The sequence below is a fragment of the Paroedura picta genome, chromosome 3, assembly GCF_049243985.1.
Source record: "Paroedura picta isolate Pp20150507F chromosome 3, Ppicta_v3.0, whole genome shotgun sequence".
Taxonomy (NCBI): domain Eukaryota; kingdom Metazoa; phylum Chordata; class Lepidosauria; order Squamata; family Gekkonidae; genus Paroedura; species Paroedura picta.
Genome location: NC_135371.1, coordinates 121,460,450 through 121,483,940, shown reverse-complemented (window position 1 = coordinate 121,483,940; position 23,491 = coordinate 121,460,450). Strand labels below are relative to the sequence as shown.

The window sequence follows — 23,491 nt, the reverse complement described above, 5'->3', positions numbered from 1 at the left end:
GAAGCAGCAGCGGGAAAGCGGAGGGCAACAGCCCGAGGGCAGGAGAGCGCGGCCCAGAATCAGAGGCTGGGGAGAGGCGGGGAGCCGCAGGGTCCCGCTGACCTCGGGCGCTGAGAGGCCAGACCCTTCCGAGAAGAAGGGCGCGCCTCCTCGGGGAGAGACGAAACTTGCACTCCTCTGAAACAGCTTTCGGGGACTCCTAGGGCCCTCGTCAGAACACTCAGGCCCACCCAGGAAAACACCTTCGGCCCCTAGTCGTCTGCGGGCCAGAGATGTCGAGGTCCCCGCCTGCCTAACAGAGTTACTGCAGCAAGGCCACAAGTGTCCCTTTCACTGGCTCCCAAACGCATTCAACCCCCAAAGGGGTGTGTGGGTGAACACATTTGCTTCTCTCACTATTAACCGTGCAAATTGGTGCAAGCTGTTCGAATAGCTAGGGGCTGGGTGCTTCTGCCGGCGAGTCAAATTTTGTCGGCGTAATCTCGGGGTTTGGAAGGCGTCCTTCGCTTACCCTGTCTTGTCGTTCCTTCCCTTTCCTCTGATTTCGAGCCCTGGCCCAAATGATGGGCCAAATCTTTTGACAAGAGGTTCTAGTCGCTCTCAAAAATCCCTGCCTGATTGCTGTGGCGGTTCGTTTGTTTTTTACCTAAGAAAGCCGGCTGGTACATGCAATGGAGTGTCCGTTTAGATTATTCGGAGAAAACAAGGGCCCGCTGATCTCAGCGTTTCACCCAAGAGCTCCAGTGTTTCTTCTCATCCTCAGTCGGGCCCTTCACACGGCGCGCAAGAGAGATGCACGCACTACCTGCCCGATACGTTGGGTGTCGGAACAGAGCCCCTTCCAGAGGGCCCAAAGCGAGGCTTGGCGCACAGGCATAGTGAAGCCGAGCCCAGGCCCAGCCTGCTTGGGTCCCCGATTCGCCAGGGAAGGATGGGTCTAGATGAAGCGCTCTTCAGCTCCCGCCGCGGCGGGGCTGCCGTTCACAGCCTCCCTGGTCGCAACGGAGACCTTGGCGGGCTTTGGGGAGAGTTCGACACACATCGGCGAGCGCGCCCCGTTCCCAAGACGCACTCCCCCGCAGCACAGCTTGGCTGCCGCCTCACCCAGGCACAGCGCTGGGCGGGAACCCAGGTGACAGCGACGGAGACCCGAGGGGACGGTGAGGCTGGGGGGGGGGGGCGCTGTCGACCGTCGCCTCCGGAGCGGGGAGAAAAACGACCCCCTTCCCCGTGCATTTCGGACTGTGCGCTACGAAAACAGCTGAGGGAGCCGGTGCGGAGGCCTGATTGCTGGGAAGGAACATGGCGTCTTACACATCCCAGCGGGCAAGGCAGGCAGTTGAGTTGTGGCACTGGCGAAAGCACTCTGTACACGCTCGGTGCTACTTTTCTTCATCATAGAAGATCCACGCGGCTGCTACAAGGCGGGGTTCAAGGAAAAGAAGAACTGGGTTTTGTACCTCGCTTTTTACTATGGGAAGTTGTCTCAAAGTGTCTTACAATTGCCTTCCCTTCTGCTCCCCACCACAGGCACGCTGGGAGGCCGGTGAGGCTGAGAGAGCGCTGAGAGAACTGTGATTGGCAGGGAATCAAACCTGGTTCGCCACGCTCTTCCCCATTACTCCAAGGTGGCGAGGGTGAGACTAAGAAGTCACTTGCAAGTCCAGGGGATGCTCCCCTGTCCTTACAGCCACCATGCTTGCTCAGGCGCAGATGTTCTGTGACTTTTTTTCTTAAGGTTTCTTTGGGGGAGGTGGGAACCAAAGCTTCACCCCACCCATTTCACACCGACCGACTGTAGGCCGTTCCTCCCCAAGAGGACAGCAACTGCGTGACCTCTCCGGGCAGCTCCCTGGCCGAAGGTCAGCTGGAGTCGTCGGGAAGGTGGACAAGCTCTCTGCTTGGAGGCCCACGAGGCCTGGCTCACCGGGCTGCGCTGGGCCAAAATGACACGCGCACTGGCCTCCCGTCCTCCACCAAGTCACAGGTCCCTGTGAGAGTCCAAGAAGGCAAAGCCCAAGCCTCCCAAGAAAAATTACTAGATAGATAGATAGATAGATAGATAGATAGATAGATAGATAGATAGATAGATAGATAGATAGATAGATAGATAGATAGATAGATAGATAGATAGATAGATAGATAGATAGATAGATAGATAGATAGATAGATAGATAGATAGATAGATAGATAGGATAAGGTTTGCCTTGTAGTGGCTACGGAAGCTTACGGAAGAATAAGGACAATGTTTAACAAAGGATCAGCCCCAAGTGGCTCCTTTGAGCCCAGCCATGTGATTCAAGTTAGGAGCTTCCTTCCGTGTGCTCCGCCAGATTTGCTGCGAAGGGAAGGCGCTCACGGGGGACTTTTTAAGGTTCCTAAATGCCCATCGTGGCATCACAGCCCAGCCCACCGGCATCCCAGGTCCTGATTGGCATTCTTCCGCTCCACTCCAGATACCTCATAGCACGGCTTCGGCTGGCAGATTTACCATCCTCTTAACGCCCAAGAGACTGGAGATCCTCTCTGACTCTGTGTTGAACCCCGAGAGAGAGAGCGAGAGAGAGCAGTCTGAAGCAGGTCTATTCAGAAACCTAAAATCAACGGAATAGATCTTACTCCCAGGAAAGTGTTTTTAGGATAGCAATGGAATTTCTGAATCATTTCTCAGTGGCAAAAAAGGGGAAGTCTTGGTCAGGTCAAAGTTACCGTGGAGTCCTTTTGAAGTCTCTGGGGGAAAGGCAACACATTTTAAACATATTTTTTACCAAGAAGGGAGCATGCAACTCTATATCTGTTTATTTGGGACTTCCTTAACTCGCTCCGGCTGCCATCCTGGGTTTCCAAGCATGCCCCTTAAAAGGAAAAAAAACATTCCAATGAACATCGGAGGTCCCTTTCTCCAGTCATGCATTGCAGTGGTAGAATTTCTGCAACAGAAAGTTGTCAATTATTTGAAAGCAGAAGTTGTCTTTGCAACATATCCTCCAGGGCTCGGGCATCTTTCCGAACATGTTGGATAATGCACTTTCAATGCACTTGAGAAGGAAAATGCACAGGAAGATCCAGCTGCACAAGTACACTGAAAGTGCACTGTCCAATGTGTGTGTGTGGAAGTTATGGTCCAGGTTAGCCCGATCTCAGCAGATCTCGGAGACCTGAGATCTGCTGAGCACGGCTGAGGGCGGCGGTGCAGGATGGACAATCGCCAAGAGTCGGACACCACAGAATGGCTGACAACAACCACCCACCGCCCTGGATTGCGCTGCAAGACATGTCTGTTCCTTCCCAGTTCCACCCAAGAATAGACCTCACGGAAGACTTCGGCCCACCGGCAGGTTTTCAAAGCTTGTTTCATGCGCATCTCTCTGTGTTGCGCGATACTGCTGACAACCCCTCCCCCCCAGTAAACACATGTCTCATTTTAGAAGCCAAAGGTTCACCTAAATTAATAAAACGTCCGTTCCAGTGATCGTGTTTAGAATTGAAGTCATAGTGCATTAAGGGGGGGGGGGAGGGCCCAAAGGTGCAATTTTAAATCACTCCTAACTTCCATTAAAACCAACAGGAACAATCCAAGCTAGATTTATTGAAGATTACAATATAAATAGGTGGACAATTCTGAATGTTCAATAAGGTAAGAAAAACCAGTTTTAGAAAAACTTCTGTCCTTAATGGGGGATCCCCCCCCCAGCTCCAGAACCTCATAGGAGTCTTGGGTCCCTGAGCCTCTACTACATCCCCTCCCTCCGCTCCCCACAATAAAACCTTGAACATAGAATTTCAACGACTTAACAAAGGGGAAAGAAAAATCCTGATATTCTTGCGTGTATTATTTCTTTGCATAGACTGACCCAGAAATAGTATTCTTTGATGCCTGCCTTTGACATCTTTCTACTTCTTATAGCCAGCATTTAGCATCAACAGTGTGCTGGAGTGCTCAATAGGTCCAGGGGCCTACAAATAAAGACCTACCTACGGGGCTGGGAATTTCGTTATTGTTCTCCATACACACACACCACCCCTCTATCTGGACTGTCTATATTACATTTTTTTTAATCCTGTTCTTCCACTAAGGAGCTCAGGGTGGTTTCACTCCCCCCCCCCTTTTAAATTCTGACTGGTCTGAATTTCAGGTTAACCCTGATGTTCTAGTGGGGTTTTGAATCTGGTCATAGCTAGTACCATACTTTTGACCCATATCACCTTGGCTCTGTAGGAACCAGCCCCAATCCTTTTGTTAGTAATTTATTAATAAATGTAATGACCCTGACTTAGGTAGGCCAGGCCAGCCTGATCCTGTGAGATCTTGGAAAGCTAATACTTGGGTGGGAGGCCTCCAGAATTTAGATAAAGTTCCTCCAAGGAACACCAAGGGTCACGATGCAGAGGCAGGCAATGGCAAAACACCTCTGAACATCCCTGGCCAGGCTACACTACACACATACCATTATGTCTGCAGTCTTATGCTGCAAGTTTCATTGAACTGTGTGATTCATTCCTAGACACTGGGGATAGGATCACACTGTCCTAAAAGAAAAGGAAATCTCATAGCTTATTATTTGCAGTTCTTGGCCAACTGTGAATCAATTCCCCCTCCTTTGCTAAAACATATCTCTCTCTCTCTCTCTCACACACACACACACACACATGCTGTGTACATCACTTTTAAAACTCCTTAATTGCAGATATTCTTCTGCTAGGCCAAGTACTTCATGGACTATAGACAATTTTGCTCTTCTCTTTGGTTGCTGAATGCTAGCAGGCCAGAGAATCTAGGCCTTAGAGAGGTGATTCTGCCTAAGAAAGCTGAACCGTCAGCCAGGAATTTCCTGCTTCAGATCTCACATCTGTTAAAGGGGGGGGGGGGTCTTAGGCCAGCCACCTTCTCTCTGTCTCACCCTGCTTGATAATATGAGGATGAGAACAATACTGACCCCCTTCCAATATTCTAAGGACTTATGATCTCATACAGCATTTGTTTGCTCCAACAGGAAAGTGCTTCACTTCCACATTGCCTCAACTGCCTGTTGGCAGGGTTTAAACTTGTATAGAGGAGCAAAGCACTTGGCTGCTTAAAATAATAAAGTAGTTTCAGTGTGAAGTGAGAAACTACTTGGTATAGAAAGAGAGGGGAGAGAGAGTCCTGCAGTCTGTCTCTAGATAACATTCTTTCTGTTCTGGAGGCAAGCAGGGAGGAAGAGTGCTCAAGAGGCAGGACTTCTCCAGTTGTCAAGCAGGACACAGGAGGGGGGCACTATTTGAAAAACATCAGGAAGTTCCTAACCTACAGTATTTGCTGGCGTATAAGACTACTTTCCCCCCCCTGAAAAACATGCCTCCAAGTGGGGGGGGGTCGTCCTATACGCCGGGTGCACTTCAGTTGGGATAGACATAGCTGCCCATAGTGGCCCATAGTACTGTACTGTAATGTGACAAACTCTATATTTTGAGTAGAAATGTTGGGGGTCCTCTTATACGCCCAGTCGTCTTATACGCCGGCAAATACAGTAAGTATGCTAAATACATATCTTCCCCCATGCCCCCTCTATAGCTTACTATATTGTTAAATCATGATCTTGCCAAGCTACTTTCACCAGTAACTTACTTCAGTGGCATGTCTGTACTTGTCATCCTGTGTGATGTGAACAGAGTGGTCAGCTGGGACATGTGTGGAAACCTTAATGCTGAAGTGTGTTTATACACTAGGTGGGAATGTATGGCTGCAGTATGAAGAACACCCTCATTCCCACTGTGATCCAGGCAATAGTCATCTCCAGGCTGGATTTCTGTAACTCGCTCTACGTGGGCCTTCCTTTGGCCTTGACCCGGAGACTCCAGCTGGTACAAAATGCAGCTGCGAGGATTCTCACTAAAACACCTTGGAGAGCCCCTCTCCAGCTTGTGCTGAGACAGTGGCATTGGTTGCCAGTTGAATACCAGATCAAGTTCAAGGTTTGGGTTTTAACCTTCAAGCCATTGGTGGTTTGGGCCCAGCATACTTGAGGGACTGCCTATCTCCCCATGCCCACGCCCCCACAGGGCTCTTCACTCTGTGGGTTCAAACAGGTTGGTGATCCCTGGCCTTTTTGCCCCCCCCCTCCATGAGCTCCCAGAAGACCTAACAGGTCCTGTAAGATGTAGCTCTTCTGCCAGGCATTTGGTTGCAGCTGCGAGGGCAGAAGATCTTGCCCCTTCTCTAGTGTCTCCTACTGGTACCATCATCCCTGGAGACTCAGCAAATCAAGGGAGGCATGTTGGGGGGGGGGTCCTAGTTTGTGGTGGGGTTTGGGAATTGAAGGCTTTTATGTATTTTATTTTTTTTAATCTATTGCATCATATTTTATTGTTGTCAGCCACCAGGAGCCAACAGGTCAAGAGCAGCAGCCTATAATAAAAACTCAAAGTCAACCCCATTGAATAAAATGGGACTTTACTTCTGAGTAGAGCTGCTGAGACTTGCTCTTGGAGAGAAGTGTTCTGAATATCCCTGCTCTGACTCCAAGCAAAACTGGTTGAATGCAGCCATGAATACACTGAACTGGACTGAAGGCCATCATACTTTTTTTTGGGGGGGGGGTGTACAAAAACTTATAGGGGAAAGCCAGAAAAAAGATGACAGGGTGTTAATACTGCACAAGTTTCCCAAATGTCCTTTAAAGAGCTAGTGACATCTGCGCCCTACTGGGTTCCGCCAGATTTTCTTCTGCTACTGAATCCGTGATTCCTGCCCATCTGAGCACCTGGATCTCTTTAAGAAAAGACGGGAATTCGTTTCTTGAAATTCCTGAGACAGGCTGTCATGAGCGAGACAATAGGGGAAGAGCGCATCAGAACTGGGAGGCCTCTTCAGGCTTTCCCATCTGCCTGCCTGCCGGCTTCCTTGAGTGGGGGATGGTGTCTCCCCCCTCCTTACAAGGCTCCGATTCTTGCTTCTTGGCTGCAGTGCTGAGATGAACCAGGCTGACCTCCAGAGAGGTTTGTTTAGGGAGGAAACAATGTTTGTCTTGTCAAAACACCATGAATTTCCTTATGCTTCCCCAACAGCCTTGCAGTCAACAGATACAATATAACAAATGGTTTACCATATTTTACCCTTTCAAAGAGAGAGAGGGAAATAAGCTTCTAAAAGCCTGTCAGTGCACAGCAGTGAATGGAGGAATGTAGAGATGGTTTGGACCATCAGGCAAGGGCTGGCTGCTGAAAATATGGGGCAGAGGCCACCTACTAGATATATGTGTCAGATCCTTTGAAGAACAGATGCTACCATTTGAATGACCCTGTTGCTAAACACATGGCACAGGACTAGCTGCCACTGAAATCAATCGTGTCTGCTTTCAAGCGGCAGTCATGCTTTGGAGGGGACACTTGCCTGGCTGGGCTAAAATTCAGACTGATCTGGGGCTGTGTGCAATGCAATGCAAACCAAATAAAGACAAGTGCATTACACTCACATTGGAAAGAGAAGTCAAATGCCCAAAAGAAGGCAAACTTGAGACCCCACCTTTGCTTTATGGTTCCATCTTCTGAATCCACATGTTTCCAATTATACCATGTGGGGCTGTGCAGTCCCTGTATATTATATTCAGTGCAGACACAGCAGATACAAGTCAGAAATCTTCTAGGAGGCAGGGGGGACTATAAGTGAGTTGGCATGGGCTTCTCCAGGAATTTCCACATCCAGGCAGGGGGGCATTTCCAGCTGACTTTCTTCCACTTGATAAAGCAAGTCACTCTGTTCGGGGGGTCTAGCTTAGTAAGTTCATGGTTTAAGAATGGGCTGAAATGCTCAACAGCCAGTCTCAAACCACTGCACAGCTATGACACTCAGTGGGTGGCATTTGGCAGATTACTTTGTCTTACAGTAAACTGAGTTACATTATTATTGTTGAGCTGAACTGCTACTCTGAGAACCTCAGCTTATAGGAAAGGTAAGCCACAAAGAGAATCAAAAGTAAATTTCCACTCTCACCAACGCAGTTGTCCCATCAGAAAGGAAAAGAAAGAAAATAAACAAACAAAGCTGGCTTGAAAATATTTGTTCAAGTAGTTACCTAATTTTCAGTCTTCACCTCTATATTTACAAGGAGCAGTTGATGAAATTATTTATAATTTAATTCAAAATCACCCCAAGTCTGGAGACTATATTATCAGGTGTTGGTTGTCAAAATCTTCCTTTCCTAGGCTTCATAAGAAAAACATGATAACTTATTCAATTCAACTAAACCTTTACTGTTTGCTGTGGTGCCTTAAACAGTATCCAATTAAATCACTGAAATCTAATTATTTTATCTCCCAGTATTTTAGCCATAAAGGCTATATTACCTCTGCCTTCCATTTTTATGTCAAACTGAACTACCGTCTTGGGTATCTCCATGTGAACAATATGAGTTCTCACCAAAGAAGATTCAGGGCTCTCTTCCCAAGGGACAGCCATGCTCCTGTGGGAGTGGTACTTCAAATTTATTGTTTAAATTGTACAGAAATGATTTTTCAATGTATACTGTGAATTAACCAATCCACAAGAGGTTGCTGGTTTTGCTCTAGGTATCTGCCTGGATCCAGAGTACAACCCAATACCTACTTCAAGCAAGATGACATGGTCCACTGCATCAAAGCTTGCAGATAAATCCAGGAGGAGCAACAAAGAAGCATGGTATCTGTGTTCAGATTTATGAAATCAATTGCCTGTGGAACTTTTGGATCTCATAATCTCTTTTTGTCTTTTGTAAGATGTGTAAAGTATTCAAGAGTTTTAAACAATTTAAATTGATGAGTTGACTTGTTAGGATTCCTTGTCAGGCTGCTGGCTAAAGTTTTAAAGCAGAAGTTACAAAACTGAAAGTATGTATTAATATAAGCCACCCTAGGTTTGCTGGATGGGAAGAAAAGTCACATATATTTAAATTAATGAATATATGGACAACAAAAAGATGCCATATTATGTAATCAGCTGCAAATATCTAACTCACTAACCTCTCTCTTTTCTCTTCTTATCCTATCTGTGTGCATGTGTATATCTGTGAGAAAGAGAAGTTATCCTGCAGTAGTTTCTTGTGACAACAGGTAGAGCTTGTAGCTTTCTGGGAGAGTATATATTTGGCCAGGCCCATGTGGAAAACTAGTTTCTGAAGGTGGTGAAGAATAATCAACTGAAACTTAACCCAGATAACATGGAAGTTTTGTGGACTCAGTGCAAAATGGATTTGGGAATCATGAAGAAATTCAACTGCTTCAAAAATGTGGCAGCCTGAATGCTAACAGAGGCTTTACACAATTAAACTAATAGAGTATGTTTGCAGGACCAGGTGCTGTTTTTCCAGGTTTTGTTTTGTTTTTTTACTTCCAGTCCAGAATCCCTTCACTCATTCCTGGTTGTCCTCTGAGATAATCCAAGGAGATTCTGTTCTGGGAACCATTCTGCACAGCCATAGGTGCCTTGCCTTGGGATCTTCATGGCAGTCTTTTCTGCAGCTGAACTCCCTTCCCAGGAGTACAACTTTTCAGCTTAGCTTATGTCACCATTATGCCCACTGAACTATTCTTCAGAAAATTCCAACCAGGAACACTCAGTGGTCTTCTGCTGAGGAGCAGATCCACCTTACACCTGACTAGCTCCTGCAGTGTTGTGGAGTCACTGGACAGTGTTGAAGACTAGGATGGAAAGAAGCAGGGTGGAATAACCACATCTAGACCAGCCACTTCCCCTGACAAAAGATACACCTCCAGCCTGGAGGCTCTTGCAACACCAGGCTAGAGCCTCGAGTGAAATGAAACCATGGCACAGCCCAATTCAGAGACAGGAGGCCCAGGGCAAGAAGAATGTCTGGGATAGTAAGAGTGTTATTGATGCACCTGGAATGATGCACCTGGAACATTCAAAACTACTGGGTAATTCTTACAATCTGCTAACCAAGATGTAACAGCAGTCTAGGAGGCAAAGCAGTGAAATCTCATACTTCTAGAGTTTTGTTATTTCAACGGAATGGGCCATGCTAACTTTCTAAAGCTGAGTAAACATATGCTCCAATGATGCCAGTGGGTAAGGGACCCTTTTGATGTCTCAGCTTTTTAATTCTGCCTCCACTTGGCTTAGACTTCCTTGATGATTTGTAGTTTGTGGAAGCTCCTATGCGATGGTCCTCCCTTATATGTGAATTCTGTTTTAAAGGCTCCTCAACACCACCCTTCTGTTATTGGAAGGGAGCATAGAAACCATGTAAGTACATATTTGCTAGTGGAAAGGTTTTTTGAAAAAAGTTTTCAGAACAAAGCATATAATTTCTATTGCAGGCATCATCCGATCCAGTCATAGATTAAAATACAATCTGATATCCGATGCTGGAAAAAAGCACCAATGGATGGTCTTCACTGCTCTGCTCTGCTTGTTAATACATAAAGGCATTTAGCTGGCCAGAAATGGAATGCTGGAAGGTTATGGTGCATTGTTTACATGTTTATGTTTCTGTTTTGTTCAGCAGTTGCTGTTTTAATCTGTTGTGATTAACATTTTACTGATTTAACTTTGTTCTTCATTTATTTGTACCATTGCAAATAAGACAAGAAGTGTTTTAAATAATTAAATTCTGATCTGTCCAGGTTATTTTTCTGTTTGTTTGTTTGTTTTCACTAAGGGGTTTTTGTGTGTGCTAAAATAGTATTGGTGATGTTATTGTTCTTGAAGTTACCAGCTGACCATATGTTTCCCAGGAGCTTCAGAAAACATCTTGACATGCCTGTTTTGTTTCAGAGATCTACCAGAAATGAAACTTTCAAGGACTTTTAGAATCAAAATCCTTGCCCACATAACCAACACTAAATTTAAAATGTATTGCTGCTGTACAGATAAGGGTCAATCAAGGAAGGATGTCCAAGCAAGAAACCGCAATAAAGCAATACAAATCTAGCATTCAGATCATTCCTATGAACCCCAAAACTTTTTAAAAAGCTATGCCCAGTGGAAGGGGCAACCACACCTTGGGCAGGAGAACCCTCAGACTGAGCAAGGACACGCCTACAGTTGTTATCACTGTAAGTCCCGCACAGGTTATGCACCAAAAACAGCCCCGCTGTCATCTAGTACACACAAAAACAACAGGAATAATACAATGCTTATTTTACCCGAGATTTTTGTGGCTTCGTCCTCTCTGCCTCAGGCGCGATAAAGAGGCAGGTAGGAGGTACTATGAAAGCGCAGGCAGCCGGCTCCAAGGTCCGCAGGGGCAGGAAGCACGCGGGGGTGCGGGGATGCGTGTGGTCGAATGCGCTCGTCCCCGGGTTGCCAGAAGTGAGCCCCGCTTTGGCCAAGGGAGGTCTCCGAGAGCCCCTTTCCAAGCGATCAGTGCAAGGCGGGGCTGCCCCACGCCCGCGAGGACCGGTCCCGTGACTGGCGCGGCAGGGGTTAACGCGCCTCCTGACGACGGGTCGGCAGTCCCGGGCTCCGTCCCCCTTCCCCGGGAGCGGCCCTCCCCGAGCGCACCTGTCCTTCCTCCCTTTCTCGCCTGTCCCCGTCCCCGTCCCCGTCCCCCAAATGCCGCGGCTGGCGGGCGAGGGCAGGGCGAGAGGCGCTCGGCCGCTTGGCTGGGGGCTCCCGCTGGGAAACGACCCGCCGCTTCCTCTGCCCCAAGGCTCAGTCGGCTGCCCGCTGCCGGCCCCTCGAGCCCTCCGCCTCGCCCCCTCCCCAGTCCCCGCCTGGGCCAGCCGCGGCCCCTCCCCGCCCGGTCGAACGCTGCGGGCCTTTGCGGCCTTTAGGCGGGGGCACCCGAGGGGAGGGGAGGGGAGGGGCGGGCTGGGGCCTGAGCCCCGCAGGGCCGACGGGGAGCACCAGGTGTTCCTGGGGGTGGGGGGGGGAGGGGAGGGGTTGCCTTTTAGGGCCTCATTTCTCTCCCCCCCCCGCATTCAGACCGTCCCACCGCAAAGCCGTTGAGTTTTTGGGCGGCGAGGAGGGATCGGAGGCGGCCGAGAGAGCAAGGCTCCCTCCCTGGGATGTGACCGTATCCAGCGTTTGGATCGGACGCCTTCCCTGCCGCCACACTCGACTAGCCCGTCGCACGCTGGCCCCGTCGCTTCCCTCCCCCTTTCTGGGCCATCTCCGGGCAGGCCCCCGGCGGGACTCCCCTCCTTTGGATCCAGCGGGTGGCGGGGAGGGGCAGCCAGACCTCCCTTGGACGGAGGACGGAGGAGATAAAGTTCAACGCCGGCTCCTCCCTTCCAACCGTGCGATCCTAAGCCACGTTACCCCCCCCCCCCCCTTCTAAGTCTATTGAAGGCAAGGGTGCAGCAGCCACGCTGTTTAGGATTGCACTTTTGGACATGCCGAGCTCCCTTCTGCCTGCCGGATGCTTCTCCGGGTCAGAACCCCGCAGCTGGCAAAAGGGGAGGGAGGAAATCCCAGAACCAGAGAAACTAAAATAACTCCCGCCCGCCCTGGGCACCGGCCAGCCCCCTGGTTTCAGCGGGAGACGCTTAAGCGCGTGCTTCCTCGGGGTGGATCAGGCCCCCGGTGTGGCGCGGCCAGGAGCCTCCGCGGGGCTCTCCTTAAAGCCGGAGCCAGAAACGACCACCTGTCTGTTGGGCAGCGGCGAGAAAAATGACGAGAGGCCGGGCGGAGCGGCACTTCTCCCCTCCGCTTCTGTGGTTGCTTCAAACCCGTTCCGAGAAAGGCGTGATATTGAGGGCGGCGGCAGCACGGGGACATTGGCTTGTTCGAAAAGCGCTTCGAAAGCCCAGTGCTGCTGGCTTCCAGGTTCGGACTGGGGGATGCCTTCTTCTTCTTCTTCTTCTTCTTCTTCTTCTTCTTCTTCTTCTTCTTCTTCTTCTTCTTCTTCTTCTTCTTCTTCTTCTTCTTCTTCTTCTTCTCGCCCTGTGCCATTCTCTCCCCCCGCCCCCACCCCCACCCCCACCCCCACCCCCACCCCCTTTGTGGCTTTCTGTCTGAAACAATGCACTTATTTTCACATCTGTGTGCAAACGGCGGCTTTGGTCCTGTTTTTCGTCCAGGGGCGGCGCGGAAACAAGACGTCTTCCCCCCTCCCTTGCTAAACCAAAACCTCCTCGTACCCTCAGATCTGATTAGAAACTTTCCTTTAAAGGTGCGGGGAGGGGGGTGGAAGGGAGAGCGAGCGAGCAAAGAAACAATCCTTGCCAAAGTATCGGGGGCAAAAAGGAGTTCGTGGCGCAACGGCGAGGCCGGAGCCCGGTTCGCCATAATCAGAGGCGATTTATTCCGACGGAGTGACAGCTCTTTTGAGCGGGCAGCGAAAGGCGTTTTCTGTCTCTCTGAAAGCTTTTCTTCCAGATTGTGTTCAGATTAGGCTGCGGGGATGAATGGCGGCTTTATCCAGACCGGGAGCTGTTCTGAAATGCCAAATTAATTACCAAGGCCTGAATCAAGGCTGCGGGGACGGCAGGAAGGCGCGGCGAAGGCGACCGAGAGCTGGAAGGCCACGGCGGGGCGGGGAGAGGGACGGGGGGGGGGTGGCGGGGGGCGACCCGAGCGCCGCGCTCCCTCGGGAGACTTTCAGGTGGCCTCGCGCGGCCGCTTGGCGACCCAAGGGAAAGGGAGCGGCCACCTCTGGGGCGCCACGAGGACGGGCGAGTCCACTGGCGCTGCTGCGGTCCGAAGTGCAGGACCGGCCGGGGGGAGGGCGAAGGGGCAGCGGCATTGGGGAGGGGGGGGGCGGAGGGACGACGGCTGTATCTGGTCCCGAGCAATAAAGAGCCGCGCCGCTGTCTTGGCCTTCTCCGTGTCTCTGCGCGTGTCTGTGGCGGCTTGTCTGCCCCCCACCCAAGAGCGCCCCGAGGGAAGGGAAGGGATGCGGGGAAACCCGAGCAAACGCCCACCAACTCTTCCCCCCCACCTCCCCCCCCCGTCGGCGGTCGAGCGGAGGAGACACTTACTGGCCCCGGAAAGGGGGTGCGCCGGGCCGTCCCCTGGGTGACGCTGGTCCTCAGCCGGGACCCCACGTGGCGCCGATCCAGCCGACTCCGCAGCTCCGGCTGGCCTCTGCCCGACGGCCGGGGGAAGGGCCTGCGGGACGGGGGCCTTTTGGTGCTGAGCTCTCCGGCGTCTAGCGACGGCTGTGCAAGAGGAGGAGGCCCTTGGGGGGTGCATCGGCCCAGAGGCTCCCTTCCCTTGGACCGGGGCGGTTAGAGGGGAGGGGGAAGCCCCCCTCCGCGAGCTTCCCCTTGGCCCCCCGGACGGTCCTTTCGAAGCGGTGTCCAGCGCCTTGGGCTGGGGATCAGTGCGAGGCCAAGGGGAGCCAGGAAGAGCACCTGCAGGCTGCCCGCAAAACTTGCTCGCCTAGCAACGGGCGGCCCCCGGGGGGGCGGGGGGGCGGGGAAGGGACTCCAAGGAAAGGGTCCGCCTGGCGAATCCTGGGTTCGACTCTGAGCTCAGCCTCGTGGCGCGCTGGGTGGTCTCGCAAGCCATTCTCTCGCGTCCGTCGCTGCCTACTCCCTCCCCACCCCCTTTCCAGCCATGCCTAAGTGGAAGAAGGCCCTCCACGCTGGGGATTTATGTGTCCTCTGGGGGAACAGGAGGGCCGAGGATTGTCTGGCAGCCAGGCAAGGGACCTTGGGGGGGGGGGGGGTTTGGCCCTTGCCTGCCTCTGCCTGCCTCTGCCTCCCTTGCCCCCTAGTGTTCCTTGGGAGAATTACCACCCACATCCCGGAAGGTCTCAGATCTAAGCAGTAAGCAGGGCGGACCCTGCTTAGCTTTTACTGGGCCATCCAAAGCAGGGTGAAGCTGGGAAGGGGCAGGTGGAGCTGGGGCAGCTCCTGGGGCTAGCGCACCTGGGGGTTAGGGGAAGCATTGGAAGAGAAAGCCTTGTGGGTCAGGAATGGACACTATTTTCTTAAAGGCAATCTACTAGGATGGCACAAAAGCAGAGCTCACTTGGGGGCTTCTTATGTGGTCAATAAGAACAAACTTTATGATGACTGCATCTAGAAATACCAGCTCCGAGGGGGGAACAGGGGTTCCCCTGCAATTATAGCTTATCTCCAGGCAACAGAGATCAGTTCCGCTGCATAATATGGCTGTTTTTTTTGGGGGGGGGGATGACTCCATAGCATTACACCCCACTGATGTCCCCCCACAAATCCTGCCCACTCCTGGCTCCACCCCCAAAGTCTCCAGGTGCTTCCCACCCCAGACCTGGCAACCCTAGCTGGATCATCCATTGGCAACTCCTCCCTATCAGATGCATCAATAAAGTACCCCAAAAATTCCAGGACTGCCAAATTAGTTTTTTTTGCCTACTTATTACTTTGTATTCCTGCTAAGGCTGCTGTTTAAAACCCGCAGGGGAGGTTGTGGATAACCTTGGACCCTTCTGGATTGGCTTCCCAATTCACATACCTAGGTAAGAAAAAGAAATTCTGAAGACCCACCAACACCACAGACAACTAGGCCGGCCCCCATATGGTGATTTTGACTGAGGGAAACACGAACAAAAAAGCAACAAAATCCAGAAAAGGAAGAATTAGAATCATTCTTGGCTTAGCTCCTGTATGGCCTGGCCTCAGTTGCCATAATGGCTAGGCCTGCAGGGTTGCTGTGAAAGTGAAGGGAATAAGGAAATACAATTCCTTGCCTTGAGCCTGGGAGACAATATGGGATGTAGACATGAAAACTAAGAGCATGCAACCAAAAACATGGCTGGAAGCATTAAACAGACATGAGGACTTTTGTTGTCCCCACTTCTTCACATGCTGTTTGAGTCCATGTTTCTTCTATGCCTAATCTCCTCCCTAATTTCCTCTCCTATCACCTGTCCTTTCACCTGCCTCAGCTTCAGTCTGCCAACACTCATTCCTTATTCCCTACATTTGTCATACAGCCATGTGTATGATGTAGCCAGGAGATCCCTAAGATTGTCTGGCTGCAGGCAAGAGAGGTTCAGAATTGGCTTGCTGTTGCCTGCCACCTCCACATCACTTCCCTGGTATTCCTTGGATGCTGCCCTTCCAAGTGCTAGCCAGGGCCAACACTGCTTAGGTCCCAAGATCTGATGGGATCAGCCTTGCCTGAGCTGTCCAGGCTGGGTCATTTCCTTCACAACTCCTTGCTATTCCTTTTAAAGATCAGGTTTTGAATATCTGTCTCATCCCTACAATCCCCTGCCAATTCTGTCTGTTCTTTCAGTCACTACACATTTTCTTCTACCCATGGTTACTTCCCACAACCACCTGCCTTCTGCCTCTCCCCTTGAGCATGCTGCTTAGTGCCTATTGGCTGCCTATTGGGATACATTGCCCTGATGTCAACAGAGGGACTGGTTGTGAATCTAGTAATGAAATCAGGGCAGCGAATCCAATGACATGTAGGGGTAGGAGCCTTCACATATTACACATTTGATAAATGTAGGGAATTCTCATAGGGAACCCAGATTTTCTTTATAAAACGGGAACAGATTTTCTTTCTTGTCTGTGTCAGCATATTAAGGAACACTGGAAAGTAGCTTTTCAATATGTAGATGCTCAAAGAGTCTTTGTCCTGCCTCCTGCAACTTGTAAAGATCCAAATAAGTAACTTAAAAAATGTCTGCAGGATGCAATGGAAGGGAACTTGGCAATCTGATAAGGAGACTCCAGTCCTTTCTCACTGGGAGGTGAACAGCACCAGGAAGGGAGAGAATTTACCTCTCCCCTATGGGGGAGACCCAACTGACAGGTGAACCCATGGAGTGGGGGGGGGGAGTCTTGGAAATTGGTATTTCTTGGGATCTGAAAATAACAAGGGCATTTGAGATAAGGAGAGCCTTTTGCCACTAAGGTCAGCCAACCGCAACTGATCTGGATTTGTAATCTTAGCAAACTTTGCAATCTTTCGGACTCCCAGAATTGAGATAATTTGGATATTTTGGATTCCTAGAATGACAATTGTAATTGCAAAAATGGATAGTCTTCCACCAGCATTTGAAGTCAGCTTCCAATATATAGTGGTCAGAGGAACCCCCATCGAAAATGCATGACTTTCTGGAGCAAGGCTTCTGATAAACTTTGATATTTAATTATAGCTGTTCAGCAAAAGGTGCATGTGACCAGTTTTAAAGAACTTTATTTGGGCAGAAAGGCTGCTTTCCAAAAAAATCTCAGTTTCAATCATAAAGCAAAATACAAAGTGAAGCTACTTTATATTATTTACTCTGGGGAATATATAATTAGTTATTTTCATTTTTATTGTTGTCTATTTTACAATTATTTTTAATCTTTGATTAAAGGCATTTGTTTGAAGCCTTCATTGTTTCAGCTGTGAAGTGATACTGTGGGGATTAATAAAACTCAGTTTCATCAGACAGGCAATGACAAACTTCCTCTGTTAACTTACTATGAGATATATTTGTTCGATTCACTTACAAGACAACATGAGACACAATACTGAAGAACCAAAGGGAATCACCACTTATGTGAAGGACTTATGTAGTGAAACAGGAAGAGATGTAATTCAAAGCAATCTGCAAAGTTCACTAATCAAAAATTCCAAAGAAGAAACAAGCATAGAAAAGGATAAGTTGGATGTGGAAACAACATTAGGGCAACATGTATAAATGTAAAATAGTATTAATAAATATCAATGGACTACTGACAATGTAGTTCTAAAAATCTTAAATCCCCCGAAATAATTGAAATATGTAATTGAAACATATGGAAGAATTTGGACCCCATTAGGCTATAAAATTAAGAGAAAAATTATAATGAAATTTTTAACACAACAAAAGATCATAAAGAGCATGAAGTGCTCAACAGCTGCTGACCCCATTAAATATTTGGGAGTAAACGTGACTGGAGAAAACTGTAATCTTTCTAAAAATAAATTTCAGAAAATTTGTAAATCAAGTCAAGCAGATTTATTAAGATGAAAAAAACCTCTCACATCTGGGATCAATCTGTTCAAATAAAATGAATGTGCTGCCAAAATTAAAGTATTTGTTCCAAATGTTACCTATATGCATAGAAGAAATAATATTGAAAGACTGGTAAAGATAGATAATGAATTTATATGGAATGGCAAAACAAACAAACAAAAAACAAGAATAAGCTTCAAAATATTACATAATGAGAAGAGATATTTAGTGGTCCCAATCCCAAATATACAACTATATTACCAAATGGTCTGGATTGTGGACTGATTTAAAAACCCTCGACAAAGACTAGTAAAATTAGAACCAGCAGATCTTGTTGGACTACACAATTACTTACAGATTAAGAAATCAAACCAAAAGATCATAACAGAAGAAAAAGGTCAAGTTTTGACAATATGGTTTAAACTGTGGAATTTATTGAGACCTTCAATAAATCCCTAATAGAATCCCTAATAGAATTATATCCCTAATAGAATCTCATTATGATAAGTGATGATAAACACTCGGGGTGGGGGGATCAAGTCTTGGTATGATATGAAAAGTGAAGGCGTAAACATTCAGTGGTTAATATACTGTCAATTAGTCCCAAGACTAATTGAGATCATGAGTATCAAAGGTGGATTTATAAGAGATGTGATTGAATTTGAGCAGCTGATTATAAAACAAAAAGAACATTTAATGTGATGGATTTATAATATTTCTCCAGCTAGAAATGGAAGATGAATAAGTGAAAAAATGTATGATTAAATGGATGCCAAACTTTAATGAACAGATATCTATGTGACAATGAAAACAACTATGAGAATGTTTTCAGATGGTATATTACTCCAAAGGACATTGAGAAAGTACATAAAAAGTACAAGAGAAAATGCTGGAATTGTCACAATTAGCTGAAACCTTTATATGTGGTGGACTTATAAAAAAACAAAAATGATACTGGGAAAAGATTCACACATACACACACACACACAAAGAATATATCAAAGCTTAAATTCCCAATGGAAGCCAGGAGCATGCCGTTAGGTAATCTGCCTAACAAATGGCTGATTTTTTTTGCATTCCCTCGTTTTTGAAAAGCCTGATGCTGATACTGAAATGAAAGCTAGCCACAGAGATTTATATGGACAAGGATTTGAAGAGTGTGTAGCTTGTGTGAATAGTGTGGATAGATCAAATAATTTAAATAGAACTGTGTGGATATAATCAGTAAACTGCATTCTTCATCCACTGGATCCAAGTTGCTGCAGTTTCATTCAGAGTATGGAAGTCTGCAGTGATACAAAAGGATGCCCACTGGTTTTGAATGCAGGCTGTCAACTGAATATCCTGGCCTCCACAGAAAGGAATGTAGGAGTCTTGTGAATTTTGCATGAGCTATTGGGAATCTGCTGTTCTTTGGCCAGTCTTGGGGCTGCTCTATGGAATCTGGAAAATGCAAACTTTCAGTATAAAAGCCCCCATAATTTCAATAGCCATTATGCAGTCCCAGAACAAATAGAGGAGGGACAAATAAAAATTAGTGCTTAGGTGTGTTATACTTACAAATCTCATTGGTTTCAACAACCTGGTCCCAGATGGTTGTAGATTCTTCTGATTTTAATGTAATTTACTTGCAGATTGATTATCCTGTTTGGAGGCTGGGAGGGCTAATCTGATTCAATACAGGGTAGGACCCACAGGCATTTAATATCTGGTCAAAATAAGTGGGCAGATTCTACAGTCAAATTGTCTCAATCCAGGGGTAATTCACATGACTGATATGTTTTCTTCTTTGCTACTATGGAAACTTGAGCCCTGGTGAATTCATACCTATGCACAGTGACCACCGTGCCACATTTGGACTGAAGATCCAGCAGATGAGAAAAGAAAGTGCAGCTGGAATAAGAACAATGCCAAATGAAAATATTTGCTGGTTTCCAGGTGAAAGGCGCATCATAAACCTGCTGTCATCAAAATGCTTTTACCTTGAAGCTTACCTCCAGATTAAAGGACATGGTTAGTCCGTATTTGGGAACATACACTTATTTGATGGCCATGGAGTTCTTCTGGCACTCATTAAAGAAACCAGCCTTGTAGGTCCTGTGTTCAAAAGGCGGGGTATACATATTTTAATCAATTAACAGCTTCCCATTTGCTAACTAATTTAAACATTTCTCATTCATTGCATCCATATTGGTTTGAATGCCTACACAACTAGGAAAATGGTTACTGAAGAAACAATTATTCCTGTTTTATTTGTGGGGGCGGGTATTCTAAAACTTTACAATTGTCATAAAAGTATTTTTGAATTCAATGTCGCATTTAGGCCAGGCAAACAGGGCCATCCCAAACAGAGTGACAACCTTCTAAGGCTATTACAGTCAATGGAATTAGAAGGGTTTAGCTCAATTTGGGATGTTCCAGCTTTTTAGAACCCTACAGCATTCTTAGCACAGTGGTTAACCGAAACCTGTTTAGTTGGCAGGAACGGCAAAAAGGGAACCACAAAAAGTTGCTTGGTCCTTGACCAGCAAATATATTTTTTGCTCAGGATGTGATTCAGTGCCTCAACCGTTACACAAGCTGCACTATGGTGTAGGGAAGATTGTGGTGGCTTCCATTTGAGCAGGCTGCCTCCCTTCCCTGTTTTAAAGAATTAAATTGACAAGTGTTGCTTAGCTCCTTAGAAGAACTAGATGGTATATTTGAGTTGTGAAGACCTGTCTGCCATTGATCCTGACAATCCTTTTGAATGAATGAAACCTTATCTGGGGACTGACCTCCTCTGTTTATTAGCGTTATTAATTCCCAAGGAGGTGACTGCATTGCTCGTAATGATCTGACACAGCCATTGAGTTTTATGTATTGTTCTTTTTCTTGTTCCATGTGAACCACCCTGAGCCTAAGGGAGTGTGTGTGGGGGGGTGATATATAAATGTAATACATGCATACATACACACACACTAGAATAGGCTTTCTCAATCAGGGTTTTGTGAAACCCTGGGGTTTCTTGAAAGCCCTGGAAAGGTTTCCTGAATTAGTGGGAGTTAATTTTAAATATATTTTAAAAATTTGTTAAACATTTATTGGGTGATATGACTATATATAGTCATGTTGACTCGCCCTCCCCTCCAAAAATGGCCAGTGATGGGCCAGGAGGGGGTGGGAAGGGGAGGGCCACCAGGTGGGCATGTACACAGGTATGCTTTCCATCCATATTCTACATGATCACACCACTTCTGGGGTTTCTCAAAGCTTGAAGAATGTTTCAGGGGTTTCTAAATGGTTAAAAAAAAACATTGAGAAAGGCTGACCTAGAGGTTGAGCAATAGAAAATGGGCTACTCTGGGCAAGCAGAGTAAACAAAAGGCTCATATTTGTTCTGGAAATTTGCTGGGTGTGAGCTCCTATAGTGGCCAGCTCCATTCTTGGCTACTCTTGATAACCCTTACTGACCTCCCTACTGCCCAAACACAAATATGGGAGCTTTTCCATCCTTGTTATATGTTGGCAGACATCACATCCTATCCTATCCATCTTTCTAGCACCAACAAAGTTCTTGAAAGAGGCCCAGTTTGCTGATTAACATGCCAAGGAATTTGTCACTGTTCTTTTGGAGCCTATCAGCCTTCCTTCCTTCCTTGTTGACCACATCAATTTAGGTATGCTCCGTTGTGAAGCAAATTCAGTTCAGTACAAGATACTGGAAATGTTGAGGGAAACAATTTGCAGGAAATCAGTATGTTCTAATATGCAGGCCAGATTGCGGTGGAAGGGAGAGGGGAGCCCTGTTTTCTGGATCTCGCTGAGCATCTTCTGGGCATACTTCTGTTCCAGGTAAAAATATCACACACAAAGGACTCTTAATGGCCCTTTTCCCAACAGGTCCTCAACCTGGGTATTGGGACTGAGGCTGACCTGGTGGATGATGGATATCTGGGTGTTCTGGAGGATTATCTCCCTGTCAATCTTGCTAGAGTGATTTTTGACACTGTAGGCCAGGGGTAGTCAAACTGCGGCCCTCCAGATGCCCATGGACTACAATTCCCAGAACCTCCTGCCAGCAAATGCTGGCAGGGGCTTCTGGGAATTGTAGTCCATGGACATCTGGAGGGCCGCAGTTTGACTACCCCTGCTGTAGGCTATGCTGTCCAGGCTTGGTTTGAGGATTCATGTTCCTGTAGAACCAGGACCAGTTTAAGGATTTGTGGACTCCCAATGTCTAGACTCTAAGAGAACCTTCACACTTGTGGTCGGCACTCATGCTCAATGAGCAATGCACATGCTCAGTTACGAATAGAGCATGCATAGCAAGGGCCACCAGCTACATAAGTATGAAGATGCCTCTAACAAATACAGGGAATGTGAAGACCCCCTAACTATATAGCACCATGGTGCTCCTAGCACATGCTACATGCACTACTAGGATAAACTGCTTCTGATGCTGTCCTTTTGCAACGATTGCTTCATGAGTGACTAGACTGAAACAATTGTTTTGCATGCAACTGTACTAAGTTTGGTCATTGGTGCTGCTAGCTACATTCCTTGGGAAGGGCATCCAGAGGTTTGTGGTCACCAGTATGCTAGTGATATTTAGAATCATAGAATCATAGAACCATAGAGTTGGAAGGGGTCATGCAGGCCATCTAGTCCAACCCCCTGCTCAACTCAGGATCAGCCCAAAGCATCCTAAAGCATCCAAGAAAAGTGTGTATCCAACCTTTGCTTGAAGACTGCCAGTGAGGGGGAGCTCACCACCTCCTTAGGCAGCCTATTCCACTGCTGAACTACTGTGGCTGTGATATTTTTTTTCCTGATACCTAGCCTATATCGTTGTACTTATAGTTTAAACCCATTTAGCTGTGGCTTTCATTCAATTGGTGCCTGAAAGCTATGGATAAATTCATATATGCTGAATCCAGACAAGACAAGATGGAAGAGATGTTAGTGAGTAATGCCAACACTTTGGAAGGAGCTAATTGTGGTATAAATATAGTCCACGTTTACTATTGGAGGCAGTAGAGAGTTGGAGGTACTGCTAGACTCAGACTTGCTCCTAGATTTTAAAAAATGTCATTCATTGTTAAAAGCATCATCTCTTTTTTGACTTCACCACATGGAGATACATTTTAGAAAAACCCCAAACAGCTAGGTTTTAGGGCCCTGACCTGGATGGTTCATGCTAGCCTGATCTTGTCAGAAATCAGCCCTGTTAGTTTTGGATAGGATACCTCCAAGGAAGTCCAAGGTCACTATACAGAAGAAGAACTGGTTTTTGTGCCACACTTTTCACTACCAAAGGAGTCTCAAAGCAGCTTACAATTGCCTTCCCTTCCTCTCCCCATACCCTGTGAGTTAAGTGGGGCTGAGAAAGCACTGAGAAAACTGCTCTGTGAGAACAGCTCTAACAGGACTGTGGCTAGCTCAAGGTCACCCAGCTGGTTCTGTGTGGCAGAGGGGGGAATCAAACCCAGCTCTCCTGGTTAGAGGTTGCTGCTCTTAACTTATACAGCAATCAGGCAATGGCAAACCATGCCATAGCTTCATGTATGAGCATTATGATATTGGCCATTTTAGTTTCAATCTCTTTTCTAATAATTACTAGCTTGGAGTTTGACTTTTTCACTGCTGTGACACCCTGGGTT

General features: G+C 47.4%; 1 protein-coding gene across 2 annotated transcripts in view; it reads right to left on the bottom strand.

The window, feature by feature from the left end:
• NTN1 (netrin 1) overlaps positions 1 to 14,303 on the bottom strand; it is a 183,406-nt gene extending 169,103 nt beyond the window's left edge. Inside the window, exon 1 of one of the 2 annotated variants that reach the window (XM_077327511.1) lies at positions 13,900 to 14,303. The gene's annotated coding sequence lies outside the window, so the exon portion shown is untranslated. Of the gene's footprint in view, positions 1 to 11,121; positions 11,225 to 13,899 lie in introns of those variants that run through there. The other variant, XM_077327512.1, reaches the window with a different exon arrangement.
• Between the last annotated feature and the right edge of the window lie 9,188 nt (positions 14,304 to 23,491).